General features: G+C 43.1%; 1 pseudogene; it reads right to left on the bottom strand.

Annotated features, from left to right (window-relative positions):
• Positions 1 to 7,346: 7,346 nt before the first annotated feature.
• Positions 7,347 to 9,355, bottom strand: LOC124639648 (annotated as a pseudogene).
• Positions 9,356 to 21,171: the final 11,816 nt, after the last annotated feature.

Raw genomic sequence — 21,171 nt, 5'->3', positions numbered from 1 at the left:
TATTCTTTGTTGAGTATTTAATGAAGAAGATCAAATAAAAGGTAGATATTTTAAATACCCTACGGGGTTGCAACGGTTTAAGACGGGTTTATTAGTTGGTACAAATCTTACACTATGTCCCACTGTGGGCGCGGTGATTTTCAGACTTGAGCTTACCTATCTATACAAATATCTACATCGTTGTTCAAGAAAAAATATACGATATCAAGTCATAAACACCCATCAATATTCCCACAAAAATAACATTAAACAAAACCCCACAAAATTATCCCAAACATCATTAAACTTTAAAAAACTTTACCAATTTTCAAAGCGCCTGATAATCGTTGAATTTCCGACGCGTCGCTCAAACGCTTGCTCTAAAAATTCAATGAGGCGCACGGATGCGAGTTCAAAGGTATCTATTGTTTATATTAGCATTTTAAAACAAAAGAATGCTCCAATTAAGCTGAACCTACGGGATCGAGTATTTAGCATTTGTAAACAAACAATGGAATGGAAATAATTAGGTAGGTATCGGAATTCCGATCGATTTTGTTAGCGAGATGGGAATTGTTGAGAGAAATGTTTTGGATTATCGTTTTAAAAAGCTTGTTGTTATGTTGGCTATTTAATTATGTTCAGTAAATACAAAATTAATAATATCAAAAACACCCAGTTGTTTAAAAATATATTATCGATTTTTAACTTACCTACGTTATAGATAAATACGCATTTTCGCGTTTAGGTAAAGGATTTCCCCGAGTACTTCCGAAAAATAATTACTTAAATAGTCATATTTCTTTAAAATTAAATAGTTACAATTTATAAATTACTATCGAACTATTTGTTGAACCAGTTTTAATTTACCTGAACAAAATACTTTACTAAACATATTGAAAATGAAACCCGATCCTCTGAAAGTTGGTAAGCAAACAGGGGTAGGAAATACTCCAAACTTCTCTAAACTATCTTGGCTCTATGGCTTGATGGCTTCATGCTTCAAACTTTCGTATTTTGATCAGGTAGAAAAAGGTTTCACACACCTGTACGACATCTGCCATGTATTGTATAAGTTTGTAGTAACTAAAACTTCCCGAATAAACGGTTAAAATATTATTTTTGCGAAAGCCATCTTTGCGAAAAGAGTTATTTACAAAAAACAATTTTCCCGTGGTGTAGATAGATTATAATACCTACAATTCGTAAGATCTATCTGGATGAAATCTCTGTTAAGTATAAGTATCTACTTAGTACCTAAGTGTGGCGAGACTTTATCCTCACCAACCAGCTTACAGTTAGTTTTCATACTTATAAACTTGATGTTATATCTAACCCATTTGCTGCCTAAGGTTATTGATCGCAGCTCCTGCGGCCTCCGCCGCCTCCAATGCTGCCGCCGCTGATGGCGCCGTCGCTGCTGCTGCTGCCGCAGCGCCCGTCCTTGGGCCTCAAGAGGAGGAAGACGTGATGGAGTGCTAGTCTGGCTCCATTACGCTTCCTCCAGGCGAACATCAACCACTGCGCCCGTGCCCAGGATCTGTTGCTCCAAAGCATGGCGCAGTGGTCGATCAACATCGCCGTGGTCGCTGAGCCGTACTTTGTCCTTCCCAGGGATGACTGGGTTAAGGACCTTAGCGGCTCAGTGACCATCATATCGTCGGCCGCCGCTGGTACTCCTTCCCTCGAAGGGGTGAAGAGTGGAAGGGGTTGCGTTGCAGCACGGTTCGGGGAGATAGTCGTCGTGGGGGTGTACTTCTCCCCGAGCCGAACTCTCGCCGAGTTCCACAACTCCCTCCTGGAGTTGTCCGTCGTCGTCGGAAGTTATTCCCTCCCTGTGCTAGTGTTAGGGGACTTCAACGCCAAGAATTTGGCCTGGGGTTCCCGACGCACAGATGCACGGGGTAGGATGGTGGAGGACTGGGCGCTGGAAGCAGGCCTGGTCGTCCTCAATCGGGGTTCTGCCCCCACGTGTGTACGGATGCGGGGCGAGTCAGTGGTGGATATCTCGTTCGCCAGCCCCGCTCTGCTGCCGCGTGTCTTTGACTGGCGCGTGGAGGAGAGGGTGGAGACCTACTCCGATCACCGGTACATCCGGTTTGACGTCTCCGCCCAGAACCCTAGCGCGCCGGTCCTGCAGACCCCGAGTGGTCCACGTTGGGCGCTGAAACATCTTGACCGGGAGCTTCTCCTGGAAGCCTCAGTCGTGCGGGCCTGGGTGTCATCACCGGACAGGCCCGCCGACATCAACGACGAGGCGGAGTGGTTCCGGGAGACCATGTCCGATATTTGCGACGTGGCCATGCCCCGAGCCCCGCCAGGACGCGCCCGACGCCAGGTGTACTGGTGGTCTTGCGAGATCGCCGCCCTTCGTGAGGCGTGCGTCGCTGCGAGGCACCTGTACACCAGACACCGCAGGCTTCGCATCCGCCCTCCGGATGCAGAAGCCAGGGAAGCGGAGCTGTACGAGGGATACAGAGCTGCGAAGACCGCCCTCCAATTGGCCATCATCCAGGCCAAGGAGGTGGCCAATGCGGAGCTGCTGGGGTCTCTGGACAGGGACCCGTGGGGGCGCCCGTACAAAATGGTGCGGGGCAAGCTCCGCCCATGGGCCCCCCCGCTGACCCAGAGTCTCCGGCCTCAGCTGGTGGAGGAGGTGGTGAGCGCTCTGTTCCCTTCGCGCGGGGAACATTCTCCCCCGCCCATGGCTCTGCAACCCGCGGTGTCAAGTACGGACCACACTTCCGACGACGACGATGTCCCCGAGGTGACTGGGGTGGACCTGAGAGTGGCGGTGGCTAGGCTGAAAGCCAAAAACACCGCCCCAGGGCCTGATGGCCTGCCTGGCAAGGCCTGGGTCCTGGCCCTTGAGGCTCTCGGGCCTCGACTTAGGGGGCTTCTCAGCGCATGCTTGGAGAGGGGCCAGTTCCCACTTCGTTGGAAGACAGGGAAACTGGTCCTCATACGGAAGCCGGGGCGCCCTGCGGACTCTCCGTCCGCATACCGGCCTATCGTGTTGCTCGACGAGGTGGGCAAGCTCTTTGAGCGAGTTGTCGCACACCGCCTCGTCGCGCACCTTGGGGGGATAGGGCCGGACCTTGCGGACCACCAGTTCGGTTTCCGCAAGGGGCGCTCAACGGTGGACGCCATCATGCGCGTGAGAGCTCTCACGACGGGGGATGCTGTGTCCCGGGGGGGGGTCGTCTTGGCGGTGTCTCTTGACATCGCCAACGCCTTCAACACCCTTCCCTGGAGTTGCATCAGGGAGGCACTCCGGTATCACCGGGTGCCGACCTACCTTCGTCGCGTGGTCGAGGCCTATCTGTCGGATAGGTCCATCATTTACCCTGGTCACAACGGGGAATGGAACCGGCGAGAGATGTCGTGCGGTGTTCCGCAGGGGTCGGTACTGGGGCCGCTCTTGTGGAACATCGGCTACGACTGGGTGCTGCGCGCCGACCTCCCTAGCGGCGTCAGCGTGGTCTGCTACGCTGACGACACGCTGGTTCTGGCACAAGGGAGGTCGCACCAGGAGGCGGCCGACATAATGACGCGCGGGGTTGCGACAGTCATCGAGAGGATCCAGCTGCTGGGCCTGGAGGTGGCCTTGCACAAATCCGAGGCCATGTGCTTTCATGGGCTTCGGAACGCGCCACCTTCAGGCTCCCAGGTCACGGTGGGGGGGGGTTACCATCGGCGTCGAGAGGGCGATGAAATACCTGGGACTCGTCCTCGACGGCCGGTGGAACTTCGTCGAGCATTTCCGACGTTTGGGCCCCAAGCTGGAGAGGGCAGGTGCTGCATTCAAGCGGCTCCTGCCCAACCTGGGCGGCCCAAACGCCCCCTGCCGCAGACTCTACGCGGGGGTCATGCGGTCCATGGCCCTTTACGGGGCCCCGGTATGGGCACGTTCGGTACGGCCGCGGGCTGTACACTACCTGAACGTGCCCCAAAGGGTGATAGCCATTAGGCTAATCCGGGGGTACCGCACGATTTCCCGCGAAGCAGCTGGCCTACTTGCTGGACTGCCACCGTGGGATCTGGAGACGAGGGTCTTCTTGCGCCTGTACGACTGGCGCGAGGAGGCTCAGCGCCGGGGAGAAACCCCGTTGCCGCGGCAAGTTGTCGCGCAGCAGGCGGAGCTCCGGCGCGATCTCATGGTGGCCTGGAGGGAGCGACTGTCGCAACCCAGTGCAGGGCACGCCACCATCGTGGCGATAAGTCCCCTCTTTGAGGAGTGGCTCGGGAGGAGTCACGGCGCCCTCACGTACCGCATGACGCAGGTCCTCACCGGACACGGTTGTTTCGGGAGGTACCTGCACCGCATCGGTCGTGAGGAGGCGCCCGGGTGTCACCATTGTGCGGACAGCCCCGAGGACACGGTGGACCACACAGTCCAGGTGTGCCCCGCTTGGGAAGGGCACCGCCGGGTCCTCGTCGAGGCTTTGGGCGGCGGCGACCTCTCGCGTCCGGCCCTGGTTCAGGCCATGGTCCGGGGCGAGAGGGAATGGGATGCCGTCGCCTCCTTCTGCGAAGCGGTCATGCTCGAGAAGGAGGAGGCGGAATGCCAGAGAGTTCGAACCTCTCATCCCGGCCGCCGCGCTGGACCAGGTAGACACCATGGGCGCCGGGTGTCGCGAGATGACTCCCGGCCACCGTAGGCGTGGGTCTGTGGGCGGTGAGTTCGGGTGGCTCATCGTCCCTCTGTCTTTCTAGACGACAGACCCGTGTCGACGGCGCGCGTTGTTCCACGCGCTCCTCAAAGAGATGTCAGCAACCCCAGCGGGGCCCAGCAGGGCCAAGGCCTGCCGGGGCTGCGGGTTGTTCGAAAGAGATACCGCGGCCCTGGTACATAAAAGGTCTATGACGGAACACGACGATTTTAGTCAGTAAGATTCTGACACTCCCTCACCGCTGCTAACCCACAGCGGGAGGGGTCATTTGATGATTTTACGTCGCTAAAAAAAAAAAAAAGGTTATTGATAACTTCTGAAGTTCCGAGCTTATCTTAGTCTAGCCACACCTGATCTCTTCCTAAGTTATATCTTCAAGTTTATAAAACACAACAGATATTATATGATACTCTCATGGGCATATTAAATCACTAGCTTCCAGCCCCGGATCTTCAATTTTTTTTAGGCGGGGCAAAATCTGCAAAATGCCGCCCCGCCAACTTCTTATGTTTATTTTCACTTTTATCATCCATATAATTTTAGCTATCAATATGTAGGCAGGCAGGGCCGTCTCTAGCTCATGTAGCGCCTGGCTGCAATCATCACCCAAGCGCCACCTATGTATTGAAGTACTTAGAGTAGTTACAAGGAATATAAATAAGAACGTTCGAATGAAGTGCACTATTTGGTAGGTAAAGGACTTTAAAAAATGTGTCCAATTCATTGTAGGCTCTTTAAGTTATGAAAGTCGAGACAGAACGATTGTAAAAAGCAGCGCGAGCGAAGTGAGCGCGCAAATTTTTTAATTTGGGACACAAAAAGTTAATTAGTTTAAAAAAGCGCTGTAACAAGCAGCAAGCAAACTTTTTTGTTTTTGAGGACTCCATAAATATATCTTTTTTACTACATTTGACCAGTGGCGGCGTAGCATCGGGTGGCACCCGGGACGGACTACTTATCGAGCATCCCCCACCTCCCCAAAAAAACGACAGAATATAATCACGTAGTAAAAAAAAACCTACAGTGAGCCCCAGAAATATTCGAGATGTAGGACACAAAAGATCCCAATTTAAAAAAAAAAAAAACGGTAAATGAATCCGCGGACATAGCGAGTGCGAAATTTTTGAGTTTGTTAACACAAAAGTACCCAAACAAGTTTGATAAAAAGCACTGTACAGTGAAAGTCCTCAACCTCCGCTTACAAATAGCGCCTAAACAACTTAAAAATAACCACTGTTAAGTGATTTTTTTTAATTGTTACTTTTGAGGACTGTAATTTAACTCTGAATTAATCACAAATAAAAAGAAACCGTGACTGAAGCGAGCGTCAGTTGTTTTTGCTACTTCGGTGCTTTAAATTTTTGTTAGATTGAGTACTCAAAAAGCAAGGGCAGAACAAAATAGAAATTAAGAAGATTTTTTTTTTCTAACTTTGAGGAATTAATTTAAGTAATCAGATAAAGCAAACATATAAGAGAGGGGTGACAGTCGGACTGAGAGGGGTGACCGCCTCGATGTCTCGCGCATGCTCTGTCGTAGTTTTGTTTAAAATTTGAATATAAATAAAATGAAACAGTAAATGGTAGTGAACCTAAGCTTCGCAGATAAGAATGTGATTTGTCCCTTCTACCCGCGCCATCCTGGTCATGCAGATATGTGTCGACCAAGATGGCACCCCCCGAGATGTGGTACCCGGGGCGGACCGCCCCCTCCGCCCCCCGCTTACGCCGCTACTGCATTTGACTTATAAAAGTTAAGGCAGTGTGGCCTTGACTTATGAAGTCATTGAGGCAATGCATGTATTATATTGCGCGAGCGAAGCGAGCGCGAAATTTTTTGAGCCCGCGACACAAAAGTACCTGGTAAAGGACATTGCAAAGCAACAAGTAGCCGCGAGCGTAGCGAGCGCGAATTTTTTTAAATTATTTGTTTGAAGACTCACAAATTAAACTGGGAATTATGTACAAATAAAAAGAAAACGTGATTAGAGACTGAATCAATGACCGACGACCGAGTCAATAAAAATAATAAACAATCAGAAAAACAGCCGCGTTGTCATTTAACCGCGAGCGTAGCGAGCAAGAATTTTTTCACTTAGTTGGAGGATGTTAAAAGTAAAAAATAATAAAAATGATCAATCAAACAAAGCGAAGGCGACTTTTTTAGAAACTTTGCTTGTCAGTATCGAAATGTAATTTCATCGAAATTTCCTGGTGGTGGGGCGTTCCGTGGCGCCCCTGAGACCGAGCAAGGCGCCCGGGTCATGCGCACACCCTGCACCATAGGTTAAGATGGCGCTGTAGGTACCTAACCATTACAGTAATCTGTGATGTAGGATTTAAAATAAAAATAAATATATGCGATAAGCGTTCCTGGCGCATAGATGATCGCAAATAATTTTTAATCAGTTTTAGTTTGCTAAAACTTCGCCCCGTGAATAATAAATGTTCGTGCAGTGGTGCAGGGTATCGGTCAAGTTGATATTTTATTTTATTTATTTATTCCTTTATTTCAGGCAACTAGGGCCCATAAAAATACAAATACACATATATCGTACATTACAATACTTATAAACTAATACATAAAAATTCTCCATATCAATATATATATACAATACTATATCTATAAAAACTTAAACATACTATAAATACATAACAAATATTCTTAAAACTAATGCACACGATGTGTCGGCGTCGTGTTACGCTGACTGGTGTCACGTAGCCGGCCACGAAACCGGCGGTACAGAACACCCTTCGGCCAAAAATCTTCCTTGAGGACCTTCTCGAGACCTTGTGTCGGAACACGCACCACGAACGAGTTAAAATTTGTGTTGTGACGCGGTTCCAACCTCACGACCCTCAAGGTCCAGCTGGTCTTCACGCGCAGATATTCCACGACCTCCTCAACCTTCGTGGAATGGTGCAGCCTGGACACGTACAGCTGCGTCGTCGGAATAGCTGGACGCAGCAGCATATTGGGCCCCGCCAGCGCAGTACCGCACTGGTTCCGACAAGGAGGTTTCTTTTTCTTCCTCTTCTCGACCTTGACGAAACCATCCTTGTCGCACGTGTCGACCTTGGGACCCTGCCTTCTCAAAACCTGGTTTGGTTTCGATCGGCTCTTCTTACCCCCTTTTGTGGTTTCCGCTATTTTAACCTGCGAGTTTTGTGGCTCAACAGGCTTCTTAGCGGCTACAATTGCTGCGTAGGCTCGTTTGGGGGTTGACGAACCTACACGAGTCATCGTCTCTACCGATGTCGAGGCAGGGACGGCGGCGGCACACGTTGCAACGCATGCATTCTCGGCAGTAGGTGACGCATTCGAGCCCGCCGACTCGAAACTGCAGATGGAGGCATTTTGCGCCCCGCGACGCGTGTTCACATTTCTGTCGCCGTCGGTAGGTGACCTACTTGCAGAAATTGCATTGCGCAATGCTACTAATTCTGCCCGTAGATCACTGATGGTGTTGTTGGACACCTCCAGCTGATGCTGCATCTCGGCCTGGCTTTGCTTCAGGAGTGTAATGTCCTTCAGCAGCCTGGTGACATCTACGTGGTCAAACGTGACGGGAGGAAGCTTGTGCAGGTCCTTCGCCACGAAATCGGGCACGTCGTCCGGGTCGGTCTCCTTCAACAGCGTGACGATGTCTTGGAGACTCTTCTCTGTGCCATCCCTTCGACGAGACGGCATCTGGCTAACTTTGCCAAGCGTCGTGAAAAGCAGCAATTTAGCACTGCTAATTTCATCTTCCTTGAACGAGGTCTTGCAGATCTGCAAGATGCTAACCTCGTCCATGTAGTCGATGGCATGTTTAATAAATGCCAACACTTCGTTGGCTATGAGCGTTTGTGCACTCATAGCGAAAACCGGGCAGCGGCTATAGCCGCGCAATTCGCGAATTTAAAATTCATACAGTGCAGCGCAAACGCGTCCGTACTCGACCGCGTATGGCACTGGACGACCATGAAATTGCTGTACTTGTGCTATTCTTTATTCCGTGGTCAAAGTTAAATAAATGATGAGTTATCCATCTATCTAATACTCTGAACCTACAACAGGTTATCCATTGGTCTGTGAAGTGTGAATTTGGCAGCCGCCTGATTTTGCCGCCCCCTGAATTTGCCGCCCGGGGCACAGGCCCCGGCTTGCCCCCCCCTAGATCCGGGGCTGCTAGCTTCGCAGTGGGATTAAAAATAGTCCAGTAGTGAGTAGTCTCCTTTCCTAGGCTCTAGACTAGACTATTTGTGTACCATTTATATGGATTCAGTAAACTTGTCATGAAGGCCGGATAGACAGAAACTGAGAAAGTATAAGAAGGACCTACTTTTTATTTGACTGCCGGAATTAGTTCTCCCAGTACAGTGTAGGTTGAACCACGGGAAACAAGTAATCATAATAATTCTTTATTCGCAGAAACATTTTAAAAACATAAAATGGTAAGTAAACATAGTTTTAAGTTGCTTAGCATATTTCGCCTTCAATAGGCATGCGAACACTTACCGTAGTAGTTCTCTCATAAAAAATATTAACTACATGTTACAGAAATAAATACCAACAATTAAAGAATTCACGTCCACTGGTCCGTCAAATGCGATTGATTTGGTGAGCCCTCGTAAATGTCAGTATGTCATACAAGGGAGATATAGGTCAACCGGCCGCGCGGAAGTGGGTCACGACTCGCGTTCTGTCTGACCTGGAGGCATTTTAAGTTCATGTTTATTATTATTTTTGTGGTAGTATACGTATTTTATTAAGCGCCTTGAATAAATGTGGTTGCAATATGTTGCGCTTTGAGGAAATGTACTGAAGAACTGCCTTGAAATAAACCACAAAGAGTACCAAAACAACGCCGAAGGTAAGGCTGACAATACATTCTACAAACCGTTGGCTGGAGGCACTTAGGCATATTAGAACCACTAGAACTGTGACAAACAACAGGTTGCTCATCTTAAGTGTTTTTTTCACGGAAACAGTAATCATAATGTTATTATTATATTATCCTTGGGCATTTTATACGTATATTTCTTGAAGGCTTTTTGCTATACCAAACAAAGCAGGCGTTAATTATCCAACTCGTACTTATTTGTTTTTACCTAAGTACTACTACATAGACGGGTTTTAGTTAAATTGATTAGTGAGTTTGTTACACATTCGCAAGACAGCACCAACTTATCCAGCGAATTTAACCACTATACACAATACTGCATTCTCCAACATTATTCATGCAAAAAGTTGTAAATGAACAAACAAAACAAAAACTTGGGAACAATAAAAAGTCGCTCCCGCCCGCGGTAATGAGGAATACGGAACCTTCTGCAAAATGTTCACTACCACTGGCTTTGATTAAAATATTGTGAAACATGGTATTATTTTTGTAAGATATGGTACGGGTGATAGAAGATTTAGTTGCTAACTACGGATTATATTAACCGATCCATCTGTTGTTTTTCGATTCATCCATCATCCTCCGAGCCTTTTTCCCAACTATGTTGGGGTCAGCTTCCAGTCTAACCGGATGTAGCTAAGTACCAGTGCTTTACAAGGACCGACTGCCCTATCTGACCCCCTCAACCCGGGCAACCCAATACCCCTTTGTTAGACTGGTGTCGTTGTTTTTCGATTAAAGATTGAATTTTGATATGAGCTTTATGTAAATTATGTCAAACAAGCCGTTTTCCCGCGGTTTCACTGGTTTCCAGTGAGAACTACTGTCCGTACCTAGATAAAATATAGCCTATGTTACAAGAGTGTAGCTTTCCAACAGTGAAAGAATTTTTCATGTCGGTTCAGCAATTTTGGACCCCTTAGTGAACAAATAAGCAAACAAAAAAATTTTACCTCTTTATTACTTATATTACTTTAAGTAGATGAAACTGAAGCGAAAGACTCTGTCCTTAAAATTGTTGGCTATCATAAAGAACGAGTCCTAAATAAACAAAACTGAATAATGTAATATAGCGAGAACTGAATTATCCAAATGAACCTCTCAGAAAAAAAGTTGTTTACTCTAAATTCTTGTCATCAAACTTCCCTTCAACTCGTTGATTATACCTTTGAGCTCTGACCTTGACGAATCAAGATGTTTCATGCAATATTTTAAGGGAAAAGTCGTGGTGGCCTAGTGGGTAAAGAAACAACCTCTCAAGTATGAGTGTGTGGCTTCGATTGCAAGTGCCAATGCAATTTTTTAAAGTGTTTATGTACTTTGACGTTAATATGTATTGTGACTGTGTTTCGGAGGACACGTTAAACTGTAGGTTCCAGCTGTCATTTAACAGCTTTGGCAGTAGTTACGGCTTGTTGGCAGCCAGTAAGCGTGAAGAGGTCAGATAGGATGTCACTCGTTGTAAAACACTAGGACTCAGCTGAGTCCGATTAGCCTGGAAACATAGTTGGGAATAAGCTCGATAGATGATCAGGTTTCTGTTACTATTCATTTACTCATTTATTACAAACCTATTCCATTTAACAAATTAAACACACAACAAAAAGTACAGCAAAATATTCAGTTTTAATGCAAAGAGTGCTAATTATCTGAAAGTTTCAGCTGAATGAAAGCCACTGTATACCGTAGCTAGTGGGGTGACACGCGTGGGGTGTTCAGCTCACTGGGCGCCGTTCCGAGCCACTGCGCTCGCCTGCTCGTGGCTATTTGTGGCTCTATCCTAGCCACTCTATTACACTATTCAATTAATTGATACGGTGAAAACTGAATTGTTTCGAAGTTTTCATGGTGCTTTTTTATGTAGTTAGTAGTTTTTTTTGTATTTGTTTATTTCAAGAACTGATTATAAATTATATACACCTACCTACTAAAATGAAATTAATTTACATAATAATAACGATTTTGTCGAAAACAAACTTTTTGTATCTATTGTGGATTTTGGTGGATAGTTTTACAAATGAATAGTGTTCCTATCTTGGGATATTTCATGTTTCATTACATGTACATTCATACCAAAGGAAGTAGATTGTACTTGAAACATAAGTCTCAGTCCTTTCGTAAGTTTTAAAATCGAAACATAAGGTCCGTGCCAATTTCATTAAAATCTTTAACAAACAAAGGGATAGCTCAAGACAGCGACGAAACGAAAGTTACTTTTTTTTATTGTTCAATATACTGAACATACATACATACTTTCAAGTAGGAGTATGAGCCTACATTGATATAAAATCCTAAAAAAATAAGGAATGTTAAGGGATAGCCCTGAGGCATGGTTTTTATGACATCTTTCACTCAATATAAACTTAAGTGTACCTACTTACTTTAACCTTTTTTTTCCTATTCGTTGAGAGAAATTGGAATAAATGCCTTTTTGCCCCTTTTTATGAAATAAAGGATCAATTGTTTCAAAGAAAATACTTTTAGGACAACTTTAAGTGTGGAAACTTTCAGAAGAAAGGTTTTCCTTCATTTCACCTTTTATGTAAAACAGGCTTCTTTCTTTGGTTTATATCCGTGAACGTTGCGAACTTCGACGATATGGAAAATAAGCAGACAATAACCACCTCTTATTTATTTTCCTTCATAATTTCATGTTAAATCAGTAAAGTTAATTTTGCCGTGAAAGCGAACAGAGAAACGCAGTGAATAAGTGTGAAACAAATGGCAGAAGCGACGAAGAACGGAGTCAAATGAAACCATATTTATTCCTAAAGAAACACAAACATCAGAATTAATGACCTTCCTTTTTGGAAAATTGGTTATAAATACAGCCAAAAACAATCTAGTTAGGTACTACTAAATTGTCTAAACATACAAAAACTTTTCAGTTTAGACAAACGCGACCGCGGTAGAAAGTTAGCGAGTAATAAATCACTGCTCGGCTAAGCTGGGTTCGTCAACTTTGTTTGTGTAAGTACTTAGTGAAAAGGGTCCTTCGATACGTGTACGTACTTGTGTGGAATAAACAGATGCCTCCGGTCTTTTTGTACGTAAGTATACTTATGTGGAAGAATCTACCTTTCGTATAAAATGTAGTCTAATATTATAAAGAGGAAACATTTTTTCGCTTGTTTTGTCTGTACCCAAAAGGCTCCGAAAGTAATGAACCGACTTGAAAAATTCTGTCACTGTTGGAAAGCTGAACTCTTCTCGAGTAACTAGGCTATATTTTGTCCCGGTACGGGCAGTAGTTCCCACGGGGTGCGGGTGAAACCGCGGGAAACCGGCTAGTGTGAAATAAACAGGTGTCTCCGGTCTTTTTGTACGTAAGTATACTTATGTGGAAGAGTCTACCTTTCGCATTGCTATAAAATATAAAAAGTAACATGCATAACATAACACTCTTTTGGTATAAAGGTTGGGGACATTGGTATTTTTGAGTGTTAATTGATTTTATTGTTTTAATTTAAATGTGGTATTTCTTGTATGTTTCATCTCAAGAAATAGGAATTAAGACGCCCAGATAGGGGTTCCCTTTGAAGAAATTAATGCACAGAATAGTACATTGGTATATAATTTCTGGGTCAATCAATCAAATTCTCAGTGAAGTCATTGACCTTTATAAGCTACTTACTCCATCCTTGCAGTAGCATTGAAACAAATAAATGAATGAAGCTTCAAGGAAAAAACAATTAAATATTATGTTTTTCTTAGTAGAGCATCTTGCAACATGTTTCCTAATGGTTTTTTTAAGGTAGACACACATTTTATCCGAGATTATCCAAGTCGAATGTTCCGAACCAAAAGAATTGAAGAATTCAATGGAATTTTACGAAAGCTCGCACTTTTTCAGACGATGAGAAGAGCCCTTGAAATTTTACAAATTCAGATGACGTTACAGATCGTTTAGCAGTTGTGTAGGATGATAATGTAAACATAACAACCATAGATACTGCTGATTATTTCGATAGTAACGTGTGTGTGATGCCTCCTACACTAACATTCGTTCGTCACGCTTGGATCGGAAAAATGTGCGTCCACCTTATAGGTAACATGAACGAAAAAATGTGTAATATAATGGCCTTGAGATTACCATAAATGATTTATTGATTGATTCATTTAATTTATCTAATGCCGCCTATGACGATAGTAACTAGATGAATTCTTTTGATATATGCGTTTATTAGCATTTTACATCTTTCTTGCAGTTTAGCATGAATAATCTTTGAATGTATGAATAAATGAAAATTATACCTACGGATCAGCTTATTAGTGGGCTAATCTAAATTAATTAAAATAGCATTTATTTGCAAATAATACATATAATTTATACACAATATTAAAATGAATTAAAATAAATAATAACTTGCTAAGGCTTAATAAAACTGATAAAATCCGGCCCGATTTATTAAATATCAGAAAATTATTATTATTTTGCTTAAATTAGTATTAATTCAACCAACATTTTCCACCACTTTTCAACGTCAAATTCAAATTCATCAAACGACCATGGTACTTATAACAAAATTAAACTCTTGCGCAATTTAATATCATCTACACGTGACGTGGGTCATGCAGCCAAGTTCAAAAACTACGTAGTTTTTAGTTAATTATACATTAAGAAGCTAAATTCGCTTCAAGGAAGCTATAAAATTTTACGAATACTAACTATGACCAAAAATACCATTGAATATGTAAACCAATGGTCCTGTACTTTGAGCATTGATTAACTGGACACGCCATTGATGTGCCTTCTTTGCCAAAGGTGTGAGATCGCCCACCAGTCATCTACATATATGTAGATGTGCTATCATAAGTTTATAGATAGGTACTTTTTTTTTATATATATGTAGATACATAGGTAGGCACATTACATTTATTTATTATATATTTGGACATTATTTTATATCAAAAACCAATGATCTTAAGATAGGGAAATATTAAAACTAAGTATCAAAATATTCATCCGCATCGCTGTCAGCTGGGATCGTGCCCAAAAGGCTGGCTGCAATGCCACGCTGGATGGCAATGCATATCCTTTGACCGAAGTATAGGCCAGCCCTTTGGTCACGAGCACGAGTGGACTCCACTAATCGCTTACTGATTTCTCGAAAGAGTCTGTGGGCACTTGGGCCCCATGGTCCCAAGGTTTCAACCCCAAACGGCTCAAAAATGCAATTGCCGGTGAGGTTTACATATTTGTGCCGTTTGAGGTTTTCCGCGGCTGCAGCAGCTGCACCGACACAGCTCGCCATACTGGGAAGGTGGGAAGGTGCAAGGGTGTCGACGCAGGTTGCGTCCCACACCAAAGACCTTCCCATCTTCCAAGGCATTATAGACATCCCGTCTGGTTTCTTGCCATCGTCGCGTGCCAAGCCCCTGGGTTCTAAAATGGCTGGCACTCCGGCGGTGACAAAAGCACGACGGATAATGTCATTTATGCTGGCGTGTCGTGCCATGCGACCAGCACTTTTGCTACAGGAAAGACCATGGTGCCCAAGGCGGTCCACAGATTCGCCGCACTGACAGCGATGCGGAGCCGCAGTGGGAGCGCCGAGGCGTAGGCATGTAGCGAGCCGGAATGTTGTGTCACCCAGCATGGTCCCAACGCTGGGTGACGGATAGATACTTTATCATAAAATTACAAGCTTACATGATTATACAAAAATACAAAGCTAAGCGTCAATAAACTCAGCGGGGATCGTGCCCAAAAGGCTGGTTACATGCGATGGATGGCATGCATATTCTTCGACCGAAGTATAGGCCATCTTTTTGGTCACGAGTGGACTCCACTAAGCGCCTGGTTATATACATTTACAATGTGTTTGTCAATTTTGTCGTGTGTATATACGATTGAAAATACATGAGTTAGCTATTACTTTCGCGCTAGAGTTTTTCTTAGATATTAGTGCTCAGAACAGCTCCGGTAAGTTCAATGCTCTGAGATCCTGTACGATAGTCATTTAGTTATTTTATACAATCTACGTCATTCTCACATCTATGGCCACGATTAATATGGTTGTAATAATTTATTATATGGAGTGCGGACTAAATTGTCTTAGGTGAACTTTAAATTGTATAAATTAATAAATGCATGTATTCATTATATTTCTTTAAATATCCCATATTTGGAATAATAGATTAATTTTCCTGGTTCCTTGTTTTTTTGTCGTATCTTATAGGTATGTGTCGTATTTAAACGTCAGTAAAAGTTTTAACATAAATTCATATATAGGTAGGTACTTACAAGAAACGGAATTATAAGTAGGTAAGTACCAGAAGTAGTCGTGGTGGCCTAGTGGGCAAAGAACCAACCTCTCGAGTATGAGGGCGCGGGTTCGAATCCAGGTCAGGCAAGTACCAATGCAACTTTTCTAAGTTTGTATGTACTTTCTAAGTATATCTTACACACCAATGGCTGATAAAAGGGTGAAGGAAAACATTTTGAGGAAACCTGGACTATATAGTCTGAAATCACCAACCCGCATTGAGCAAGCGTGGTGATTAATACTCAATCCTTCTCCGTGTGAGAGGAGGCCTGTGCCCAGCAGTGGGACGATAAAAAAGGCTGTAACTGTAAGTACCAGAAGAAATCGTACTTTTTGGCTTTTTCACTTATCAGTGGAACTTTTATTACAAGTACATTTCACGTAACGTTTATCATAATTTTATCAAAACTTATTCCTAAAGCTACGAACAAACTTGACAAAACGTAGGTATCTGTTTTCTGTCAGACATAACTTACGGTTTGCGTACGTGCGGCTTTCACAACATTAACCTATGCACATAATATGTGTTACTACCGGTAATCAAACTTACTATACTAATCATAATATACTATACTTATAATAAACTTACTATATTTTCTCCTGTTGTATTGATTAAAGTAGTTTTTTTTTTAATTAGCCTGTACTATCCCACGCCTGGACAAAGGCCTCCCCAAAAGTCTTTCATCTTTCTCTATCCATTGCTGTTTGTGGCTAGTCCACAGATTTTGTAACTGCCAAGTAATAGTTTGAAAATAACAATATTATAAAAAAGGTCTCATCTCAAACTGTAAACTAACATTTCACGAAGAAATCGCTTTTAAACGCATGTCGCATCTTGAGCAAATTACCTATATTACATTGTCCTTCACAAACAACATATCGGAGGAAAGACTTACCTATATCTATCCAAGAAATGAATTGCATTTTAAACCTTTTGGTGATCATTCTTTTTACTTACATATTTGATCGTTTTGCAGTCTTGTTACGTTTCAAAAAATACGTTTCTTCATAAATCAAAATGATAACAAAATATACGGGAGCAAACTATGTATGTGCTCGTATTTTCAGTTTGTGTGGTAAAAATCATCATCATCATCATCATCTCAGCCATAGGACGTCCACTGCTGAACATAGGCCTCCCCCTTTGATCTCCACAGATACCTGGTAAAAATCAACAATATTTAAATTTCAAATAACAGGGTAATAGATACGCGAATACGCGACCTGACATTGTGACACAATCTGTACTAATATATAAAGCTGAAGAGTTTGTTTGTTTGTTTGTACGCGCTAATCTCAGGAACTACTGGTCCGATTTGAAAATTTCTTTCATTGTTAGATAGCCCATTTATCGAGGAAGGCTATAGGCTACTTTTTATCCCGGTACGGGAAGTAGTTCCCACGGGATGCGGGTGAAACCGCTGGCAGAAGCTAGTATAATATAACCTGAATTCTAAAATTGGTAACTGGGTTATTTGTTTATCTAAACAGAAATAAAATTGATCCTATTATTGTTCTTAAAATCCAAATTCCAAAATAAATTAAATAATTACTTAAGTAGTTAACCTTGACTAATTTACACTAAACTAGTCAATAAATAAGCTGTAAAATGTCAAATTGTTTTTATTACGTTAACCATGTAACAATGAGTTGATTGATAACAACTTCTACTAGTAAAGCTGTCTAGGCGAGGCGTGGTACATTGTAAACTAGACCACAACTGTATCGACCTTGGTAGAGAAATGTTCGTGACATAGACTCACGAACTAAATAGATAGTGCAAGTGCAAGTTAACTGCCTCGTTGGTCCAGCTGTCGCAAGTGCGGCTGCTGAGCACGAGGTTTCGGGTTTGATTCCCGGGTCGGGCCGAAATCGGTCCTGCGCCTGATCTCTCTCCGGTAGTGTCGGATTGCCGTCCCATCGGGCTATGAGCTACGCCTAATACCCAACTTTCCATCCGTTGCGGAGCGTAGTTCCCTCGGGAAATCAAACAAAAGACAAAAAATGATAATATTTTATATTGGTACATGGGTACCTACCCATCTACATATCAATAACGATATTTTTTGCCGGGATCAAATCCCTAAAACGCTTTTGTAACTCACACGAAATACAAAATGTGCCCTGTCTCTTGTCATACTCCCGAGCCTTTATACCACCTTTATGCCATTCAACTATATTGGGTTTGGCTTCCAGTCAATGAATGTAGCTGAGTACCAGTGTTTTACAAGGAGCCAGCCTATCTAACCACCTCAACCCAGTTACCCGGGTAGCCCAATACCGTTTCCTAAGACTGGTGTCAGACTTACTGGCTTCTGGCTATCCGTAACGACTGCTAAGGATGTTAAGTGACAGCCGGGACCCACGGACTCATACTCGAGAAGTTGGTTCTTTACCCACTAGGCCACCACGATTTTCGAACTTGTCCTGTCTATTTGGACGTAAACCTCTGGTCGTGACATATGCACGTGTGACCCGCGACCTAGGCCTCTAGGCTTCATGGATAAACTACTTACATGTTTTATAACTCGCCTGAAGCGAAATAGATTGCCATCGAGAACATTACAATATTTATTTGTTGCTTGCAGGTCGATTGTGTGTGTCATATTCTAATATGCACCACGTTATATGATAGTCGCATTAAACCTGCCCTATATGTTATGTCACGTGAAGCTATCGTTTGGGTTTTGTTTTTTTACCCCATTATTATTGTTAAAAATTCATGGTAATTAAATTAAAAATCTAAATTCTGTTTAAGTAACAGGCCGCCCGCAGGAGGGATGAAAAGGGAGAGAGGAGTCTCCAAGATATAATTAAAGTATTGAAGGAGACCGACCCAGACGACGTACCAACTTTCGTGGCAAAGGAGTTGCGTAAGCTGCCCCCGGTCACGTTTGACCACGCCGACGTCACCAGGCTCCTGAAAGACATCACAAGTATGAGGTCTAGCCTGGTCGAGCTGCAGTTGAAGCTGGAAGCATCGCAATCAACCATCAGTGATCTACGCAGTGAAGTAGCTGAATTATGAAACTGTGAATGTAGGTCACACGCGCCTGCCAACAGCTACAACACACGCCACGGACAGGTCAATGCATCGCCGCTGAGCGCCACGTCAGCAAAATTGCACACGTCGCCGGTCGCCACTGCCGTAAAGAAAGATCCCGTTCAACGGCGAACCAAGGCTATTGTGGGAGCCCAGAGTCTCCCCGAAGTAACCCAAGGCACGGTTCATCTTGAACCTGGCAAAGGGACGGCTGATGCAGATGGTTTCATCAAGGTGGAGAGGAAAAAGAAGAAGCCATCTAGTCGAAACCGATGCGGAACTGCATTGACGGGTCCGAACATGCTGTTGCGTCCCGCAATACCGACGACGCAGATGTATGTTTCGCGTTTGCATCACTCCACGAAGGTCAAGGAGATCGTGGAGTATATACGAGTGAAGACCAACTGGACATTGAGAGTCGAGAAGTTAGAGCCGAGACACAACACGAATTTTAAATCGTTTTTGGTGCGTGTGCCAACTCAGCATCTCGACATGTTCCAAGAACAGTTTTTCAGAACAGATTCCGCGGGAGGCTACGCGACACCACGCAGTGCAACACGTCACCGCCTATTCGTGTCAACACTTAGATTTTAATTGTTTTTTTTTTTTACTTTTGTATGTATTAGTTTATTATTATTGTAATGTTAATCCCACCCAAAACAAAAATGTGAAAGACTGCCAAGTTCGATAATATGGGAATGCTTCGCCTATAAAAGAAGTGAGATCTGAATAAGTACCAAGTTCCATACACATACCTCAGTTAAAAATAGTTACTTTTTAATGATGTCACTTGGCAAGTTTTCACACTCCTTGTTATAAACCTACTAAACGCAATGAATCAAGTATTTAATTTTCTATTAAAACTTGCCAAGTACATCATTAAAAAGTAACTATTTTTAACTGAGGTATGTGTATGGAACTTGGTACTTATTCAGATCTCACTTCTTTTATAGGCGAAGCATTCCCATATTATCGAACTTGGCAGTCTTTCACATTTTTGTTTTGGGTGGGATTTCATTTATTTTTGTAAGGTTGTTTATTTTATTTTTTCTTATGATGAAGTTAGTTAAAGAAATGTCTCATTTATACTATCTTTCAGATTTTTTTATATGCACTATGTTTCTTACAAAGAAATGAACTAGATTAACTAAATGGATGGAGATTTACCACTGACTGACATGACATGTTATCATATATTATGTTCGTGGATCAAAGTTACACATTTGTTATTTTCGAAAGTGATTCACACTTGGCCGTTTTCAGATTTTTACTTTACTTTGACTAAATACAATCCTTTGTAACGAATTTCAGATCGGTACGATCATTCGAAGATATATTATATAAATATAGATAAATTTAGTTCGTTTTAGTTCCTTAGGGGTATACATTTACACCGGGTATAAAACACCTTCATTATTTTGAAACCGACTCACACTTGGCCATTTTCAGATTTTTCCCTTTACCTTGACATAAGGACCTACCTCCATGCCAAATTTCAAGTCAATACGACCATTGGAAGTGGTCTAGGTTTTTGATGAGTGAGTCAGTCAGTCAGTGAGTGTATAGTAAAAATAGCGATTTTCTGACGGCAATATCTCAAGACCTACAATAGGTATATTAATGAAATTTTGTATTTTAGATAAGTGAGGGGGTCTCAACAGATACTAGAAATTTGATATGCGTAAATAAAATAGATTTTGAGTTACAGGGGGGTCGAATTTGGCCCGAAATGGTTCGTGTAATATAACCCACGGCCGGTGTGTCGCTTTTTTTTCTCGAACTTGGCGGACACACTGCCGTGTGTCTAGATTATTGTTTATGTATTGTATGTGCTATGGGCCTTAGTTGCCTGAATTAAAGGAATAAATAAAAAAAAATAAAAAAATGTAGTATACTGAAAAGTGTGAAAATTCATGTCTCTTTTTATTTTTCTATATAACAATTAGGAGAGTTTAGGCCACAAATATTAACATTTACGTAATTTTTCAAAAGCTGTCTCGGTTTAGTATAGGTAGGTTCTTACGCGGGTCCCTACACTTTTATTGTAATCATTAAGACTACGACGGTTTTCACTTATCCTAGATGCTGTTTCTGCGAAAATTATCAAAAGTTTAAATCAGAAATTGTCAACGGGAGGAACATTTGTATTCTGCGGTAAAGGGTTGAGTTCGCGCCGAGGGTAACTTTATTTCTAACGTGGTACAGTCACAGACAAAAACGTTTGAAATTCAAATATTTTTATGCCATCATTTATTATTCTCTCTCAAATGGCGTCTTTTATGATAAAATTGTGTCACATTTGACTATGATGACTTGCAGATA

Source organism: Helicoverpa zea, chromosome 19 (genome assembly GCF_022581195.2).
Source record: "Helicoverpa zea isolate HzStark_Cry1AcR chromosome 19, ilHelZeax1.1, whole genome shotgun sequence".
In the NCBI taxonomy this organism is placed as follows: domain Eukaryota; kingdom Metazoa; phylum Arthropoda; class Insecta; order Lepidoptera; family Noctuidae; genus Helicoverpa; species Helicoverpa zea.
This window is presented reverse-complemented; position numbering and strand designations above follow the sequence as displayed.